The sequence below is a fragment of the Lupinus angustifolius genome, chromosome LG04, assembly GCF_001865875.1.
Source record: "Lupinus angustifolius cultivar Tanjil chromosome LG04, LupAngTanjil_v1.0, whole genome shotgun sequence".
Taxonomy (NCBI): domain Eukaryota; kingdom Viridiplantae; phylum Streptophyta; class Magnoliopsida; order Fabales; family Fabaceae; genus Lupinus; species Lupinus angustifolius.
The window spans coordinates 13,791,860-13,802,906 of NC_032012.1; positions in this window are offsets into that span (position 1 = coordinate 13,791,860).

Consider the following 11,047-nt stretch of genomic DNA (forward strand, 5'->3'; position numbering starts at 1 on the left):
ATCCCCATCAGAGTGAAAACGCAAGTCCCAAGAGGAATCAGGGATTTGGTTGAGGAAGGCCATCATACCACAAAACCTCTTTCAGAAACGTGGATCAAAGGAGCACATCCAGGAACATGGATTCAGGTATGACACTACACCCTTTGATTCATATATGTGCGTGAGAATCATTAAATTCAAGATCCTAGGATTGATATTTCACCAATCTTAAGGAATTTCTAACAGCACCAACCATGTCCAAACCATGCTTGAATTTGCCTATGTAGGATTGTCAATAGTGTTAATATTATTCATTGTATTTCACATGAAAACACTATATCAATATCTTTGAGGAAGTTTTGTTTCATATCATTATGTTTGGTCTTATCATAATACTTGTTATTCTTAGTCAAATATTGTTGTAGCGGAAGACACATGGGGAAATTTAAATAGAGAAACTGACACCGAGAAATAAACGTGGTTCAGCAATTTGCCTACGTCCACGGTTGAAGAGCAACAATGATATTATCACTATAATAAAAGAGAATTACAAGTTCACTCAAGTGTTTCCCTCACTTCGCAAAACCCAAGTACATCCAATATCACTCTCTCTCAAGTATATCTTAAACACTAAAATATTCCTCACAATATTAGAACAAGAGAAGAATAGAGAATATGCACTAAAGCTAGAATATTGGAGCATTCCTATTTATAGCCAAAGCCTTGAGGATCCTATGGCCAAAAACAAAGATGCTTCACCACAACCTCTTCTTCTCATTGGCTACAAAAGAGGTTACACTATAGCCACTCATTTTACTTGGCCACAAGAAAGTTTCATCATAGTCACTTCTTTTGCCACATCATTCTCTTTTTCTTTTAAGCCAATATTTAATAAATCTCCACCTTGGCTAAAAGACTATCATAACTATTTTCATGTTGCTCTTCTTCATGCCCACTAGAGATTCTGGACATAAATCAAGTCCAGACAATGTCTAAACTTTGTTGTTGGAACTGGTTTCGTCATTATGTCAGCACGATTATTTGCACTGGGTATTTTCTCCACTTTAACAATTCCTTTCTCAATGATATCTCTGATAAAGTGCATCCAAACATCAATATGTTTAGTTCTTTCATGATACATTGGATTTTTGTGAGATGTATAGCACTTTGACTATCACAGTAGATGGTTGTTTCTTCTAGTTGTATACCCAACTCTTCAATTAGACATTTCTCCCAAATAGCTTCCTTTACAGCTTCTGTTACTGCGATGTACTCCGCTTCAGTTGTAGATAAAGCAACAATTGATTGTAGTGTTGCTTTCCAACTAATAGTACAACCACACAGTGTAAAGACATATCTAGTGAGTGATCTTCACTTATCTAAATCTTCGGCATAATCTGAGTCAACATATCTGATGACCTTACTTCCAACATCTTTGACTTTTCCATACAATAAGCCAATATCCATGGTACCCTTTAGGTAGCGCATAATCCACTTCACAGCCTTCCAGTGAACTTTACCAGGACTTGCCATATACCTACTTACCACACTTACTGCTTGTGCAATATCTGGTCTAGTGCATATCATGGCATACATAAGACTGCCAACTGCACTAGCATAAGGTACACTTGACATCTCCTCATTTTCGCTCTCAGTTTGTGGACACAAGGCCATCGAAAGTTTGAAATGAAACGCTAATGGAGTAGTGACTGGTTTAGCATTTTGCATGCTAAATTGTTCCAACACTTTCTCAATATACTTCTTTTGTGATAGAAAGAGCGTCCCTTCTTTTCTATCTCTCTGAATCTCCATTCCTAGAATTTTCCTTCCAGCTCCTAAGTCCTTCATTTCAAACTCTGAGCTCAATTGAGCTTTTAAGCTTTTTATTTCTGACATGTTCTTACATGCGATCAACATGTCATCAACATAAAGAAGGAGATAGATAAATGACTTATTTGCCAGCTTCTTGTAGTAGACACAACTATCATGCTCACTTCTACAATAGCCATTTTCGAGCATGAAGGTGTCAAACCGTCGATACCACTGTCTAGAAGATTGTTTTAAGCCATATAAGGATTTCTTCAGTAAGCAAACATGATCTTCCTTCCCTTGAACTTCAAATCCTTCAGGTTGTTTCATATAGATTTGTTCCTCCAACTCACCATGCAAGAATGCTGTTTTGACATCTAGTTGCTCAAGTTCCATATCAAATTGAGCTACAATGGCAAGTAGGATGCGAATAGAGCTATGTTTTACCACAGGGGAGAAAACTTCATTGAAATCAATTCCTTCTCTTTGTGTAAAACCTTTGGCCACTAATCGCGCTTTGAATCTTGCATCTTCAACTCCAGGAATTCCTTCCTTCTTCTTGAAGACCCATTTGCATCCAACAACCTTTTGAGACTTTGGTCGTTTCTCAAGAACCCAAGTATGATTCTTATGAAGAGACTCAATTTCCTCTCTCATGGCAGAAATCCATTTGGAAGCTTCTTTATTGTTGATAGCTTCTTCATATGATTGTGGCTCACAATTGCTGATATCATCAGCAACATTTAGAGCATAAGACACCAGATCAGCATAACCATATTTCTCAGGAGGTTTTATATGTCTCCTTTGCCTATCCCTAGCCAACTGATAATGTTGCAATTGGGATACATCACTACTAGTAGATGCATCATGAACTTCTTTTTCTTGATCAAATGTATTTTCCTTTGTTGGCTCCACCTCAAACTCCACCTTCTCCGAGATACTAGGGTCTTTGTTTTCACTTGAAGACTCTTTATGAGGCTTTAGCATTTCAGCTTCATTAAAAGTAACATCCCTACTGATAGTACATTTTCTTTTCTCTGGCCACCACAACTTATATCCTTTTACACCATCAGGATATCCAAGAAAAATGCATTTCAATGCTCTTGCATCAAGTTTTCCTTCTTTGTTATGAGCATATGCAGGACAACCAAATATCCTCAAATTATCATAATTTGCAGGAACACCCGACCACATCTCTTCTGGAGTTTTAAAGTCAATAGCCGTTGATGGACATCTTTTGATCAAGTAACAAGCTGTATTGACAGCTTCCGCCTAGGATTGTTTTGGCAATCTAGCATTTGACAACATACACCTTGTCATTTCAAGTAAGGTTCTGTTCATCCGTTCTGCAAGTCCATTTTGTTGAGGAGTGTGCCTCACAGTATAATGTCTGACAATACCATGATCCTTGCAAAAGTTTCTGAAATCTCTGCTACAAAACTCTAGGCCATCGTCAGTTCTCAATCGCTTGATCTTCCTCCCAGTTTGCTTTTCGATTCAAGGTTTTCCACTGTTTGAACTTGACAAATGCTTCACTTTTATGTTTCAAAATGAAGATCCAAACCTTCCTTGAATAATCATCAATGAAAGTTAGCATATATCTGCTACCACCATGAGAAGGTACTTGGGAAGGACCCCACAAGTCAGAATGTACATAATCCAACGTGCCTTTTGTTCGATGAACTGCATTGTTGAATTTTATTCGACATTGCTTCCCAAAAATGCAATGTTCACAGAAGTCTACCTTCCCGACTTGTTGACCACATAGCAATCCTTGCTTGGCCAACTCGGCTAGACCTCTTTCACTAACATGACCCATTCTTAGATGCCACAATTTGGTGACATCATAATCACTTGTTGATGAGACAGCAGCAACACCCGTGATTGTGTTTCCTTGTAGCATGTAGAGACTATTCTCTTTCTTTCCTTTCATTACAACCATAGCGCCTTTAGATATTCTTATAGCTCCACCTTCACCTTTGTAGCTATAACCTTTTGAATCTAGTGTTCCCAAGGAAATCAGATTTTTCTTCAATTCTGGAACATGCCTTACATCTGTCAACGTCCTTACGATTCCATCGAACATCTTGATTCTAATTGAGCCGATGCCAATGACCTTGCAGGGAGCATTATTTCCCAAAAGGACCTTGCCCCCATCTAAGGGTTGGTAAGTTGAAAACCAATCCTTAATGGGACACATGTGATATGAGCATCCAGAATCAAGTACCCATTCATCTTTTGAATCGTGCTCTGAGACTATTAGTGCATCTGCACTATCATAGTCATTTGCTACAGCTGCATCTCCATATTCACAAATCTTTTCCTTGCCTTTGCGCTCTGGACAATTCTTTCTTATATGACCTTCCTTATGACAATGAAAACATTTATACTTTCTAGGTTTCGCTTTAGACTTGGACCTAGATTTCCCTCTTTCACCAAATTGATTTCGCCTCTCTGTTCTTCCTCTGGCAAAAAGACTATCACCTGAGCCTTCAGATCTCGAATCTGATACTCTTTTCTTCAGTTCTTTTGAGTGCAACGCCGCCTTTACTTCGTCTAAGGTCAGATCTTCTCGACCATACATCATGGTGTCGATGAAGTGCTCATAAGAACTTGGAAGGGAACATAGTAGAAGAATTGCTTGGTCTTCATCTTCAATTTTAACATCAATATTCTTTAGATCAAGAATAATTTTGTTAAATTCATCCAGATGATCTTTTATGGGTTTTCCTTCCTGCATTTGAAGGGTATATATTCTTTTCTTCAAATACAGCCTGTTGGTGAGTGACTTCGTCATATACAGCCTTTCCAGCTTCAACCATAATGAAGCAGCTGTAGTTTCATCTGAAACTTCTCGTAGAACTTCATCTCCCAAGCACAACAAAATTGCACCATGTGCTTTTTCCAGGTTTTCATCCTTCTCGTCCTCGGTCAGACTCTGTGGTAACTTGTTTCTACCTTCCAAGGCTTTTCCCAAGCCTTGATGAACTAGTAGAGCCTTCATCTTCAATCGCCATAGGTTGAAATCATTTTCTCCATTAAATTTCTCCAAATCAAATTTAGCACTCGCCATGATAACCGTATACCAGAACAGTATCGTAGTCCGTGAACATACACCAGGAAAGCTCCCAGGAAAGAGAGGTGGGTCTTAACAGACACGCTTAAATACCAGGTCTTTCCTAAGACAGAACTTTCCTAGACATGCACTTTCACACTATTATACCTTTCTAGTAACAAGAACAATTCTTTTCTGGTGTGTAAGATCAGACAATGCTGCAAACACAGAGCATACTAAGAATTTTCTTTTAGATCGTACGGCTTAGCATGCAAGAGCTCTACGAGCTCTGATATCAGTTTGTTGTAGCGGAAGACACATGGAAAAATTTAAATAGAGAAAATGACACCGAGAAATTAACGTGGTTCAGCAATTTGCCTACGTCCACGGTTGAAGAGCAACAATGATACTATCACTATGATAAAAGAGAATTACAAGTTCACTCAAGTGTTTCACTCACTTCCCAAAACCCAAGTACACCCAATATCACTTTCTCCTAAGTATATCTTAAACACTAAAATATTCCTCACAATATTAGAACAAGAGAAATAAGAGAGAATATGCACTAAAGCTAGAATATTGGTTTGTCTTACAATGGCTTGGAGCATTCCTATTTATAGCCAAAGCCTTGAGGATCCTATGGCCAAAAACAAAGATGCTTCACCACAACATCTTCTTCTCATTGGCTACAAAAAAGTATTAACAAATACACTTTATCTCATCAAGCACATTAAAGTTCTCTTCATGAAGCAAGACACCAACAATAAATAGTTAATCGATTAAATCTATAATTAATCAGTTAACGGGCTTGTTTTCTCCTATTATTTTGTGTTTAATAATCTATTGTCGATATGATCAATCGATTATCTAGTATGTTATTTAGTTAGTTACTGGTTATTTAATCCAGTTAGTTTAAATTCAGTTAGTTTATGGTCGATAATCGATTATCATTATGATTAATCGATTATCTGGTTTGCTCAATTTTCTATTTTAGCACATGTGTTTTAGGATGCTTATTTCTTGTGTCCTATAAATAAGATAAGCATGCCATTATGTAATTAATTCAAAAATTCAATAAAGAGTGATGAGGTATTTCAGAAATCTTTGCAATATGATATTAGAGCTCTCTTTTTAGAGAGCTTTGCTATGCCTTTTATGCCATCGTGTAAATAATTTTTTGTGTGGAGAATCCTACCTACTACAAACCATAAGGGAGCCAGCTCTTCCTCTTTCCTATCAAAGGTTATCTCTGCCCTTCTCCCTTTTGTTTGCTTAAGATGGCTACTTCTAATTTTGATGAATCCCAAAATCCTTCTCTTTACTCCATTGTCATTGAATCTCAAAATAACTTAAACGTGTTTTATTTGCACCCTAGAGAAAATTTATGTGTCATTCTTGTCTCACCACCCCTAGAAGGTGGCAATTACCATTCATGGAGTAAATCCATGAAAAGAGCTTTGTCGTCCAAAAACAAATACAAATTTGTGGATGACTCTATCACAAAATCAAATGTTATAGAGGCTAGATATGACATATGGGAGAGATACAACAATATGATTGTTTCTTGGATCACAAGATCCATCTCCTCACAAATTGCATAAAGCGTAGTATATACAGACAGTGCACAAGACTTATGGTAGGATTTAAGATAGAGGTTTTCAAAATGGGTCTATTTCAAGATGTATGATTTGCTACAATAAGTTCACTCAATCAAGAAAGTTGATAAGGATGTCTCTGCCTACTTCACAGCCTTAAAAACTCTCTGGAAAGGGTTAGAATCTCTCAGAGATACACCTACCTACACCTGTGATATACAATGCAGATGCAACCTCTTCAAAAGCATTAAGAATCACAAGGAATCTGAATATGTGCTCAAGACCCCTTAGTTTTAGTCAACATTTTGTTCATAATCTTGCTGATATTACTACTGCAAATTTTTCTTTTGACTTGTGGCACTCGACCCTTCTAACAATATTATACATACTTTAAGCAAAAACTTTTCTTATATACAATTTAATTCTGCCAAGATTTGTGAGTTCTTCCACATAGGTAAGCTAACTAGGCTTCCCTTTTCAAAGAGTATGCACAAAAGCAAGCTACCATTTGATATTGTGCACATGGATATTTGGGGTCCTATTTCTACCCCTTCCATCCATGGCCATAAATATTTCCTCACTATTATTGATGATTACAGTAGACATACTTAGATTTACCTAATGGAATCCAAGGCTGAAACTAGGCTCTTAATTAAAAAATTTATGCAATTGATCAAGATCCAATTTGATAAGATCGTTAGGACCATTAGGAGTGACAATAACCTTGAGTTCTCTATGGATCCTTACTACCAAAGATTAGGCATCATTCATCAGACAAGTTGTGTGGCCACACCACAACAAAATTCTGTTGTGGAAAGAAAGCATAAACATTTATTAAATGTCACATGATCCATGTTCTTTCAATCCCACCTTCCCAATGCCTATTGGGACTATGCTATCAAGCATTTCATCTACCTTATAAATAGGCTTCCTAGCAAGATTCTCAAATACAAATATCCTTTTCCCCTATTGTTCAATCAAGAACCCTCTTTAGACAATCTAAGGATCTTAGTAGTCTTTGCTTTGCTTGCACCCCTAACCAAAACAGACACAAACTTGATTCAAGAGCTAAGAAATGTGTCTTTATAGGATATCAATTTGGCACCAAGGGTTATTTTTTACTTGACCTACATTTTAGGCAAATTTTCCTTTCAAGAGATGTGATTTTTCATGAACATATATTCCCATATGCCCACTAACTCCTTCTAACACATACCCTACCAATGATACCACCTCCAGACTAGATTTTCTGACCTATGATGATATTATTGTACCCATCCCAAACACTAACTCCCAACATCCAAATCTTGACCTCAGTGTTGAATCCCTGCATCACAATCCCACACCTACAACCACCACTACTTCACATTCATCAACTACTCCAAGAAGATCTACTAGACAAATACAACCACCAACCTACCTTAAAGACTTTCATTGTGATATACAACACAATACCTCCCTACTATATATGTAGTCATCAATCATCCCATGTCCTCTATCCTCTCCTACCAATCTATCTCCCCTACTCGTCTTAACCATACCCTTTCCATAACCTTACACACTGAACCAAGAACATATAACCAAGCTATGAAATCACATCACTAGATCACGACCATGTAAGATGAGTTGAATGCCTTAGAATTAAACAAAACTTGGTCCATAGTCACCCTCCCCCATGGAAAAATTGCTATAGGAGCCAAACGGGTTTACAAGATCAAATACAACTCAGATGGCAACATCGAAAGATACAAAGTCAGGCTTGTAGCCAAGGGCTACACCCAAACTGAGGGCCTAAACTATTTTGAAACTTTTGCCCCTGTTGTAAAACTCACCACTGTTAGGCTTCTATTAGTTATAGCTTCCTACCAAAATTGTTATATTCATTAGTTGGATATCAACAATGCCTTCTTACATGAATATTTCCATGAAGAAGTTTACATGCACATCCCCCTCGTGTTGTTACCAAATCAAGTTTGCCATCTACATAATCCATCTATGGGTTAAAACAGGCTGGAAGACAATGGTATACTAAATTGTATTCCACTCTTCTCTCTTTGGGATACAAACAATCCCAACATGATTACTCTCTTTTCACTACACATCATCAAACTAGAATAATTATTTTACTCATTTATGTTGATGATCTCATACTTGCGGGAACTGATAAACCTAAAATTATGTTTGTCAAAAGGCATCTCCATGAGCTGTTCAAGATTAAAGACATTGATCCTCTTAAGTACTTCCTTGGCTTGGAAATTGCTAGATCACAAAAAGGTATCAGTCTATCTCAAAGGAAATATGCCTTGGACATACTTTCAGATACTAGCTTCCTTGCTTCAAAGCCATCATTACACCTACGGTCAGAACTTCCAAACTACATCAAGCTGATGATGATCCCTATCCAGATGATGCCCTCTATAGAAGACTTGTTGTCAGGCTCCTCTAATTGACTATCACCAAACCTGATCTCAGTGATGTTGTCCAACAACTAAGTTAATTCACGACCTCTCCAACACATACGCATTGTAGGGTCCCACGGGGCTTTGCCGCTCACCTAGAGGGGGTGAATATGTGATACAGTACATAATGACTGTTGCTCAATAAACACAAAAACTATACAAATTTACACATTGTTTAATTGATTAATGCTAAACTTAATCGATTAAATCATCTACTCTTAATCGATTAACTACTCAATTTAATCGATTAATTCAATATGCTAATAATCGATCCTTTATACACTTAATCGATTATTTGGTTCAGTTATAGTGAAAACATAATTCTTTTGATCATCTAAGATTACCAAGATTCAACCAAACTTACATGCAATTATACAGACAATTAATAACAGTAAATGCACAATACAGGTATGCAATTATCACATAATTATATGCATGTCAAGTTACGTAAATTAAGTAATGCGGAAATGTAAAAAGATTAGGGAAAGAAGAATAAGACTTCACTTTTTATCCTGGTTCATTTGTTGTCCACTACAAACTACATCTAGGTCTCCCCTTCTAATCTTGGGAGATTTAATCTTCATTATGGAATCTTCAATGTTTCTTACAAACACAATTCCAATATAAGAATCAAGACGCTTCTTTCTTGGATCTTAAACCCTGACTTCGGTTTGACTACAAAGCTCGCCTACTAGGATACCTCATCGTTCGCAACTCTAGCCCCAGCCTAAGTATCACTTACAACCAAGACCTTTTGCTTCTCGTGAAGACACCTACCTAACTGCAGCTAGGGTTTTCTTAAACCTATTCTCTTTCTTTGGTGATACAACACACCAAGAGAATGTGTTATTGACTAAGTCTAACAAAAAATTCTTCAAGTTACATATGCACCTCAATGTGCAAATTTTACAATCTTCTATGAATCTAAGAACCCCTAAAAGATCTCACAAATACAGAAATGCAATTCGTGAGATACATGTTTCTTTTTTATAGATTTGACAATGAAAGTTCATCGGGTATCTTGTAAAGATTCACCCTTTTCTTTTCTTGAAAGAACACTTAGAAAATATTTCCTAAAGATATGAAAGTTTAAGCTTTAGATCTTCTCAATAAGGTGTAAAACTCTCTATTTTCAAAAATGTGTTCTAACCCTCTAAATCAATATTTTCCAATATGATATATATTTTTATTAACCAATATGAAAAACTTGGGTTTATATACTGTTCCGTTTTTAACTGTAGTTAATCGATTATACTGAACCTTAATCGATTAACGGATTTCTTCAAAATAACAGAAAAACAAAAACAGTTATCAACTTAATCGATTAACAACAGATTTAATCGATTAACGGGTTTCTTACGAGCTTAATCAATTAGCACCTGACTTAATTGATTACCAGGTTCCTAAAGCTTAATCGATTAATATGACACCTAATCGGTTTTTTTCTAAAATATATTTTTAATGATGAATGAACCTCCTACATGATTTGTAAAAGCATGATGCATATCTTTGAATGATGTATGATTTAAAACTCTTTTTAAATGCATAGAAAATATATTATCGTATATGTATGCATGTGCATGTAAGTCTCATTTTAGTTATGATTGATTTTAGCTTGTGAGACTTTCATTAGGGTTCATCCTAGCCTAGACTCTTACTAAACAAACATCTTAAGACTTAATAAAGATATAAAAACACTTAACCCCTAGATCTTCTTTTGAATGCTTTTTCTTGTATGTACTTGATTCTTGACTTTATCGTTGATACTAGTTGTTTGTTGATTTTCTCATCCTCTCAAGCTTGTCCTTCAACATTTATGCATGTTGTCAATTCTTTGTCTTTATCACTCTTTTGTCTTCATCAACCTTTGTCTTCATCAAAACATTATGTGATGCATGTTTGCCTCTTCAATCTCACATTCATCGCATTCATGCACGTTTACATCTTCACTCACTACAAAGCTTTAACAAGAGTTTTAAGATACATCAACTCTTCTCCTGGACAAGGTCTATTCTATCCACCATCCTATGTTCTTCAATTCAACGCCTTCTCTGATTCGGAATGGGCAGCATGTCTGGACACAAGGAAGTCCATCACAGGATATTGTAGCCAGATCCTAGAAATCCAAGAAACAATAAATTGTAGCCAGA